At 38.8% G+C, this 10,416-nt stretch overlaps 1 long non-coding RNA gene across 50 annotated transcripts; it reads right to left on the minus strand.

The window, feature by feature from the left end:
• Positions 1-2,457: 2,457 nt before the first annotated feature.
• Positions 2,458-8,239, minus strand: LOC127910982 (uncharacterized). Of its 50 annotated transcripts, none has more exons than XR_008077140.1 (6): positions 5,537-8,239; positions 4,943-5,272; positions 4,283-4,810; positions 4,151-4,216; positions 2,633-4,084; positions 2,458-2,566 (listed from the first exon to the last, which is right to left on the minus strand). It is a non-coding gene; the product is annotated as an uncharacterized LOC127910982 (long non-coding RNA). The 50 variants fall into 50 exon arrangements; XR_008077133.1 differs by having other exon boundaries at positions 5,471-8,239; XR_008077124.1 differs by having other exon boundaries at positions 5,405-8,239.
• Positions 8,240-10,416: the final 2,177 nt, after the last annotated feature.

Consider the following 10,416-nt stretch of genomic DNA (forward strand, 5'->3'; position numbering starts at 1 on the left):
AATAGTAGTGAAGGTAGTGTTTTAGACCGCTGGTCGATCTTACATCGATGTGTAAATATTTAAAATAGTAAAGAAAAAAAAATACCGAAAGGTAATATCTTCATTGTAACTACTCCAAACCAAAGTTGAGCTTAAACACAAAGTTTGGTTGTGTCTGTATCAACTAAAAAAGAAATATAGAAGAAAATGCCATTTATTCAATTGCCTTGATTCCAAGTTTAGAAGCCATATATTTGGTTTGTGTGTGTGTGTGTGTGTGTGTGTGTGTGTGTGTGTGTGTGTGTGTGTGTGTGTGTGTGTGTGTGTGTGTGTGTGTGTGTGTGTGTGTGTGTGTGTGTGTGTGTGTGTGTGTGTGTGTGTGTGTGTGTGTGCGTGCGTGCGTGTGCGTGAGTTGGTATGAATGTTTTTGGTTCCATTCTGTTTTACCAAGAGAGCTGACTTGTGTACTCATATCTTTACACTGCATTGTCAGGCCTGGTTGGTTGGATTTGCTGGCAATGGCACAGGCAATATTTCCCAGCTTCTCTGTCCAACTAAATGTGTCTGGAAAGATATCCACTTGTCATGTCAGCAGAAATATACTGATTGTGACCCTGGAGGCAAAAATGGTGGTAAATCATCTGAGCTTTATCAAAAAGAACCATCGCAAACAACCCATACTGTATACTTGCTTGTTTTCGTCCAGGTTTATTGATTAATACATGCAATATAATTCTGCAATACTTTTACCCCGCCTATATATTTAAATATATATATAAAATGTATATACATATGCTGTACAGGTAACTAATTTCTTTATTTTTACTGTGAAACCTTAAAGAATCCAGCAGCTGCCGTGGCTTCACATGTTGTGTTATTGTAATCCAGTGACCACGTTGTTATCTTAACCAAAAATATCAGAGGAAGTGAGTGGATGTCATTATTTTGTTGATGAAATGAGGCAAACTGGTTTCAAACTGGTTTCAAACTGGTTCATGGTCACCTGAGGATTCCGGAATGGAGTTATGGAAATCAACTCCCCAAACTGTCACTTTAAAGTCCATTTAAAGTAATATTGTATGTTGTAAAGAAAGACTAAGTAATTGACAGAATGCATGCCAATGGGAAATGTTGTGGGGCAGAGGAGGAAAGTATATCTTCACCTGTGTGTTTTTGGTGTAGTATGTGATACAGCTCCTTCGAATCTCAAACTCTACGAATGTCTGTACGAAAATTATTTATTCTTCAACAACCCTATTTAGTTCTCAAAATTCATGGTTGTGGCGGGTTGTGACATTGATTCTAAATATTCTAATGATTCTAATCCTGGTGTACTTCAAAGCCTTCTCTTGCTGAATGTATGTCATATGAGGGGGAAGACAGCTAATCAGAAATAAACTGCCATGTAAATACAAGGACCCAAATTATTCTGGGTGACGATGCGAAGGGAGATTGTGTCGCTGAATGTTTGTGCAATGTTTCTTAGGTTTATTGCTTCTCTGGTCTGGGTGTGTTCTTTATGTAAACTGTGTGTTACCCCGTTCTCTGTTCTATGACAAGACAATACACTTTTTTAAATGATTGGATGTAGGACAGAGACTTGAAACCATTTTCAGTTTGTCACCTAGAAGCAACACAGCAACACAGCAAAATTGAGCTCAACATTAAGCACATTGTGTCACATTATGACCTTTTAATGCAAAGGGGAAATCACAGCTTCAGTCTTTTACAACGGTCACGTCTGGTTAATCTAATAATGTCTTTGTGGAAAATCTGGGAGAAAATTGGCAGCTGAGTTGTCGTACCATTTCTGACTTTTGAAGCTTTGAACTTTCATGATGATGGACATTTCACTCAGGTTTACCACCTTTCTGGAAAGATATACAGATCTGCTATCTTAATTTGATCCCACTGTTGTCGCAGATAATATTCCTGGGCAACAGGAAATGCAAATTGTAGTGTATTCAGGGTTTAAAGATACTTCTAAAGTTTGTCATTTCCACTTTAAAATTTCAGACACAATTTTCCCTAACGAAAAACACCTACAAAAATCCATTAGATATAATACACATAATAATTACAATTTTGTGTTGCTGAAGGATTGTTTTCCTGCTGTGAGAAGCAGGGTCAAATTAAGATTCCACATCTGTATGGTTTTATTGATCCCTTATTGGTTCACTATTGATTTGACCTAGCTACAGTTACTGTACATCTGTATGGTTTTATTGATCCCTTATTGGTTCACTATTGATTTGACCTAGCTACAGTTACTGTACATCTGTATGGTTTTATTGATCCCTTATTGGTTCACTATTGATTTGACCTAGCTACAGTTACTGTACATCTGTATGGTTTTATTGATCCCTTATTGGTTCACTATTGATTTGACCTAGCTACAGTTACTGTACATCTGTATGGTTTTATTGATCCCTTATTGGTTCACTATTGATTTGACCTAGCTACAGTTACTGTACATCTGTATGGTTTTATTGATCCCTTATTGGTTCACTATTGATTTGACCTAGCTACAGTTACTGTACATCTGTATGGTTTTATTGATCCCTTATTGGTTCACTATTGATTTGACCTAGCTACAGTTACTGTACATCTGTATGGTTTTATTGATCCCTTATTGGTTCACTATTGGTTTGACCTAGCTACAGTTACTGTACATCTGTATGGTTTTATTGATCCCTTATTGGTTCACTATTGATTTGACCTAGCTACAGTTACTGTACATCTGTATGGTTTTATTGATCCCTTATTGGTTCACTATTGATTTGACCTAGCTACAGTTACTGTACATCTGTATGGTTTTATTGATCCCTTATTGGTTCACTATTGATTTGACCTAGCTACAGTTACTGTACATCTGTATGGTTTTATTGATCCCTTATTGGTTCACTATTGATTTGACCTAGCTACAGTTACTGTACATCTGTATGGTTTTATTGATCCCTTATTGGTTCACTATTGATTTGACCTAGCTACAGTTACTGTACATCTGTATGGTTTTATTGATCCCTTATTGGTTCACTATTGATTTGACCTAGCTACAGTTACTGTACATCTGTATGGTTTTATTGATCCCTTATTGGTTCACTATTGATTTGACCTAGCTACAGTTACTGTACATCTGTATGGTTTTATTGATCCCTTATTGGTTCACTATTGATTTGACCTAGCTACAGTTACTGTACATCTGTATGGTTTTATTGATCCCTTATTGGTTCACTATTGATTTGACCTAGCTACAGTTACTGTACATCTGTATGGTTTTATTGATCCCTTATTGGTTCACTATTGATTTGACCTAGCTACAGTTACTGTACATCTGTATGGTTTTATTGATCCCTTATTGGTTCACTATTGATTTGACCTAGCTACAGTTACTGTACATCTGTATGGTTTTATTGATCCCTTATTGGTTCACTATTGGTTTTACCTAGCTACAGTTACTGTACATCTGTATGGTTTTATTGATCCCTTATTGGTTCACTATTGATTTGACCTAGCTACAGTTACTGTACATCTGTATGGTTTTATTGATCCCTCATTGGTTCACTATTGATTTGACCTAGCTACAGTTACTGTACATCTGTATGGTTTTATTGATCCCTTATTGGTTCACTATTGATTTGACCTAGCTACAGTTACTGTACATCTGTATGGTTTTATTGATCCCTCATTGGTTCACTATTGATTTGACCTAGCTACAGTTACTGTACATCTGTATGGTTTTATTGATCCCTCATTGGTTCACTATTGATTTGACCTAGCTACAGTTACTGTACATCTGTATGGTTTTATTGATCCCTTATTGGTTCACTATTGATTTGACCTAGCTACAGTTACTGTACATCTGTATGGTTTTATTGATCCCTCATTGGTTCACTATTGATTTGACCTAGCTACAGTTACTGTACATCTGTATGGTTTTATTGATCCCTCATTGGTTCACTATTGATTTGACCTAGCTACAGTTACTGTACATCTGTATGGTTTTATTGATCCCTCATTGGTTCACTATTGATTTGACCTAGCTACAGTTACTGTACATCTGTATGGTTTTATTGATCCCTCATTGGTTCACTATTGATTTGACCTAGCTACAGTTACTGTACATCTGTATGGTTTTATTGATCCCTTATTGGTTCACTATTGATTTGACCTAGCTACAGTTACTGTACATCTGTATGGTTTTATTGATCCCTCATTGGTTCACTATTGATTTGACCTAGCTACAGTTACTGTACATCTGTATGGTTTTATTGATCCCTCATTGGTACACTATTGATTTGACCTAGCTACAGTTACTGTACATCTGTATGGTTTTATTGATCCCTTATTGGTTCACTATTGATTTGACCTAGCTACAGTTACTGTACATCTGTATGGTTTTATTGATCCCTCATTGGTTCACTATTGATTTGACCTAGCTACAGTTACTGTACATCTGTATGGTTTTATTGATCCCTCATTGGTTCACTATTGATTTGACCTAGCTACAGTTACTGTACATCTGTATGGTTTTATTGATCCCTTATTGGTTCACTATTGATTTGACCTAGCTACAGTTACTGTACATCTGTATGGTTTTATTGATCCCTCATTGGTTCACTATTGGTTTGACCTAGCTACAGTTACTGTACATCTGTATGGTTTTATTGATCCCTCATTGGTTCACTATTGGTTTGACCTAGCTACAGTTACTGTACATCTGTATGGTTTTATTGATCCCTCATTGGTTCACTATTGGTTTGACCTAGCTACAGTTACTGTACATCTGTATGGTTTTATTGATCCCTCATTGGTTCACTATTGATTTGACCTAGCTACAGTTACTGTACATCTGTATGGTTTTATTGATCCCTTATTGGTTCACTATTGATTTGACCTAGCTACAGTTACTGTACATCTGTATGGTTTTATTGATCCCTTATTGGTTCACTATTGGTTTTACCTAGCTACAGTTACTGTACATCTGTATGGTTTTATTGATCCCTTATTGGTTCACTATTGATTTGACCTAGCTACAGTTACTGTACATCTGTATGGTTTTATTGATCCCTCATTGGTTCACTATTGATTTGACCTAGCTACAGTTACTGTACATCTGTATGGTTTTATTGATCCCTTATTGGTTCACTATTGATTTGACCTAGCTACAGTTACTGTACATCTGTATGGTTTTATTGATCCCTCATTGGTTCACTATTGATTTGACCTAGCTACAGTTACTGTACATCTGTATGGTTTTATTGATCCCTTATTGGTTCACTATTGATTTGACCTAGCTACAGTTACTGTACATCTGTATGGTTTTATTGATCCCTTATTGGTTCACTATTGATTTGACCTAGCTACAGTTACTGTACATCTGTATGGTTTTATTGATCCCTCATTGGTTCACTATTGATTTGACCTAGCTACAGTTACTGTACATCTGTATGGTTTTATTGATCCCTCATTGGTTCACTATTGATTTGACCTAGCTACAGTTACTGTACATCTGTATGGTTTTATTGATCCCTCATTGGTTCACTATTGATTTGACCTAGCTACAGTTACTGTACATCTGTATGGTTTTATTGATCCCTCATTGGTTCACTATTGATTTGACCTAGCTACAGTTACTGTACATCTGTATGGTTTTATTGATCCCTCATTGGTTCACTATTGGTTTGACCTAGCTACAGTTACTGTACATCTGTATGGTTTTATTGATCCCTCATTGGTTCACTATTGATTTGACCTAAATTTCACATAAGCTCTGGATCACTCGATAGCAATTATTATTATAGACAAGTTTATCACTTATATTCTGAGCCACATCAACATCTAATGCTTTGAGCCTATCATTTTTAACTGTCACATATTTGAAGTCAGATCATAGTCCCCAACATATTACTATAATGACTGCTTGTTTTCTCCCATAGGAAAAGTGCATGGCAAAATGCCTATACAATTATGAAGGAGTTAAGTCCAAATGAGTGAACTCCAGTTGTGCGCTTCAATGCTGTGTCATTGCAATCAATTGGTCCTCTTACCTATTCCTTGTATGTGCTAATACCCGAGTTTGCCCTACAAAGCTGCTATAAGGACTGTGCTGATATCATTTGTAAAGATTTGAATGATTGTCCACCTGCAGTGAAAAAAAGAAGGGCAGAGAAAAAATTGCTATGTTCAGGCAATATCATCTCTGTTTCCGTGCAAGAGTTCCCATGCACCCAGCATGACTCTTGATCAATGAATGGCACCTCAGTGAATTTTCTTGAGTCCCTTGCATCTGTTATGTATAAGACAGTGTTATGCAGGTTTTAAGATGGCGTATTCAAGTAAAGTCTTACTGTTCATTTACTGTTGCTTTTGTTCTCTGTGAAAAAGAGACTTGCAATGGAATGCAAGTGAGATTCCCCACATATGCTTGAAACCAACCAACGATTATTGAGAGACGGTTATCTCAGTTTAAAATCTCAAATTCTTGCCGTACCAGATATGAAAGATATTAAGGGTACTGAATACCTTAGTGTTGATGTCTTAGCATATCAGTGTATTTTATGTTTCTGTTTCCATACGTCTTTTTTGTTTGTTTGTTTTGTTGTTGTTTTTGTTTACAGTTTTCCCCAACGCACATGGACAGCATATACTGTACCTTGTGCCTTGTATATCTAGTTTCCACATAGTCTATTTTTGTGGTATGTACATGCTTGTAGAAGTGCAAATATGTGTTTTTATTTTCAACTTGCAATATATGTACAAATGTTAGCTAAAGACTAGTACTTCTGAATTAAAATGACAATGTCAGTATATATCAATTTCCCTGGTTTGGGAAACACAAAATTACACATTTTTGTTGGTTTGAGCCTTCAAACACCATGCGCTCTGTACTCTACTCATCTACTGTATGTGTGACATACACAGAGTTATGGAGGCACATTGTCGTGTTTGTACCACAATCTGGTGTAATCCAAACATTTTCTACAATGAGAGGGTGAACTCAAAACAAGCTCTTTCGTGGAGTTTACGCCGTCTAGATATCACCTCAGACAACAAACAGTGTTTGTGGACAACTGAACTCAAATCAAGAATCATTCAAATGAAAATGGACACCCCAAAACTGTTCATCTGAAGACCAGGGGAGCAGCAGCAGGACCAAGCTTGATTCCTGTTTCTCATATCTGTCTGTTTGACGAACCAATGTATTTGCATCTGACCTAGAGGGGATGTTTGGTTGATAATTCCTTGTGGGACCTTCAAATCTAGACATTTCTGTGTAACCAACGACAATTATTTAAAATGTCAACTAGTCTGACAATTATTATATCTTAGTGTTGTAGCTACTGTAGCCTTCTTATCTAAGCCTTCTCTCTGCTTTTAGGACTCTCTGTATAGTGTGTGTGTGTGTGTGTGTGTGGGCGGGCGGGCGCGCGTGTGTGTGTGTGTGCGCGCGTGTGTGTGTGTGTACCTGTGCCTTTCCTTCTACATTGTTGGTCCCACTTGAGATCACCAAGCTAGATCTTCAGGCCCACTCAAGCAGAAACAGACACAATTGCAATCTGAGAGCTGCCATCTGAAAAAGCAGTTTATTTTGGAATCTTTTGACAAAAGAGATTCTAGATCACTGCAGCTAGCCTTCCTAACAGTGGTTTCAGTGCAAAGGTTCTCAGAACTCAAGTGGAATTCTATATTCCAGCCACTGTGGGTTTATCCTCATCTGGCAATGAAAAAACAAAACAAATTTCTCTCGTTGTCACTCAATGTTTGTCGCTCCCCATTGAGGTTGTCTTAAAGCCCCTCAGGTTCAGCTTGTGTTTGGGTCTGTAAGGGTTAAAGTATTTTGACACTCCACTGAACTCCATACTGCACTCTGTCTGAGCTGATATCTAGCTGTCCAACCCCAAACTGACCAATAACCCCTACTCCTAAGTACTTCACATATAGTGACTATCTGCAAGGAGTGGATAGATGTACTCAATATGGTAATAGCTCCACTCTTTCCTTTGATAGGCTTGCTGGAACATCCACCACAATACTTCCACCTACCCAATCCTTTCAGATGAACATACGTGCAATAGGGGTAGGACCTAAAGGTGGCTTTGGGACAGGGTATACGGCTGTCCTACTCTCTCTCTCTCTCAGCTGGTCCAGAACTCAGAGCCAGGCTCTGGTCTCTCTCAATAAGCTGGTCTGTCGGTTGGTGGAAATGTTGTTAAAGCGTTCCTAACAAAATGAGTCATTGTTGTGCAATAAAAAGATGAGCGCATTGGCAGTCATGTCCCTTCATTGATTCGTGTGTTCATACTCTGGGTATACCTGAACCCTTTTTTACTCACACTTCACTTAAAGTGTTTTTCAACTGTTGGGGGTGGTCAGGTTATCTCTACGTTATCTCTACGTTATCTCTACAGGCTAATAGGGTCCAAAATTACTTGTAGTTAATATCTCAATGAATACCCGAGGAAGAACACACAGGGGCACAGTTACCCACCACAAAAGGTTGGTGGCACCTTAATTGGGGAGGACGAGCTCGTGGTAATGACTGGATGGGAATGATTGGAATGGTATCAATACATCAAACACCTGGGTTCCATGTTGTTTGATGTCATTCCATTTGCTCTGTTCCAGCCATTACTATGACCGTCCTCCCCTCAGCAGCCTTCACAGTCAGCCTCCTACTATAGGTGTTTGAATTTAAAACCATTGCTGTGAAACAAATGTTTTGTAGATGACACCTACAGTACACATATAGCCTGAACAATTGTATGTCCTTTGATTTGCTGTTACAAAACAGATGCAAACAAGCACACAGACCCAGTTAATCACAGAAGCGTTGAGTCTCTTTCCTCTCTTTGCCTCAATAGAAAATCTCTCTCTCTCTCTCTCTCTGTCTGTCTCTGTAGACAGGGGCTCTGCTGCATCCCTGATGAGCTGTCTGAGACTGGAGCCTCCTATCACTGCTTGCGTGTGAGTGTGACGAAGTGATGGTGTGTGCTCATACTTGTGGCTGTGTGTGTATGTGAGAGTGAATGAACGATCGAGTGTGTGCGTTTGTTTGTGCGTACGTCAGAGACGAGGGCAGCCCAAGGGCACACTCCTCTTGCGAGGCCCTGGAGCAGCTGGAGCACAGCTCCCACCCTCTCTCACTCTCTCTATCTCTCCCCCCTCTCCCACCTATCTACCCTCCCCTCTTCACCCTCTCTCCCTTTCCCACCCTTCTCTCTCTCATTTCTCCCTCCTTCTACCCCTCTGTCTCGCTCCCTCTTCCCGCCATTCCTTTCTTCCCTCCAGCCCTCCACCTTTCAGCCCTCCATCCCTCCATCCCCACCCAGGACACACAGAGTGCAGTGATCCGGGCTGGAGCAGAGAGAGACACTAGGGAGAGAATAACCGGAGCACTGAATTATGAAGAACAATTCATTGCAGTATTATATCTCATAAACACCTATGTTGTATAAAGTGTATAAAGACACATGCATTGTGTGTGTAGCTGTACCTATGTTTGTACAGTAGTGTCCTTCCTTCCTTAATATGTTTTATCTACTGTATGAAACATATTAAGCCACTCTTGAAGGAAAATGGCAATTCAATGAACGTTTCTTTACAGATGTTTGATCTTAATTCCCACAGCAAGAAAATAATCCTGCAGCAACAGGAAATGTGAATTATTGTGTGGTTTATAATTAATGGATATTTGTGTAGGGGTTGATACATTTTTAGTTAGGGAAATTTAAAGTGGAAATTACAAACCTTAGTAGCTTCAAGCAAATGATATCCTGCATCTGTACATATTGTATTTGTTTTTCGTTATAAAGCAACACATGTAAAACCTTATGAAATGATAAAACATTCAAAGCCAGGGTACAGTACACATACTGTTCCTACAGTATTACAGTAGTAACACATCCCCTTTGAGGATTTATTGGCCTATGAGGAGTATTCTGTCAGAGTTGACCTTTAAATGCTTCTGTAGCGGTGGAGTGGGACAGCTGTAACGGCTGGTGAACGGGGCCAAGCGTTCTGTTACTTTCAGCCCACCTGGGAGTAGGGTGCAGAGCACAGCACACAGGAACCAGGGCACAGACTCCTGGAAAATGGGGACAGATGAGATCTGGGTACAATTTATCTTAGTGTTGTTGTGCTGCCTTCCTGGTTTGTTTCTGTTATGGAAAAATCAATAAACGTATAAAGGGCAAGAATGAACCCTTTACTCAATTGAGTGAGTTTATTTTGGAATTTAAATGACTTTGTTTTTACTGACGTGACCACTCCTTTACCACTCCTGTTAGCTCCTAGGCCTTACGATTATTCTTTAGCTCAGTGGGCTAACTAGTCACTGAGTAACGTAAATGAACTGAGATTGACATTTGCTCAATGTTCAGTTCTTAAACCCAAAACTTCTTCACTGATTTTTCACCTTGCATCCCACCTTACAGC

Source organism: Oncorhynchus keta, chromosome 23 (assembly GCF_023373465.1).
Source record: "Oncorhynchus keta strain PuntledgeMale-10-30-2019 chromosome 23, Oket_V2, whole genome shotgun sequence".
NCBI lineage: Eukaryota > Metazoa > Chordata > Actinopteri > Salmoniformes > Salmonidae > Oncorhynchus > Oncorhynchus keta.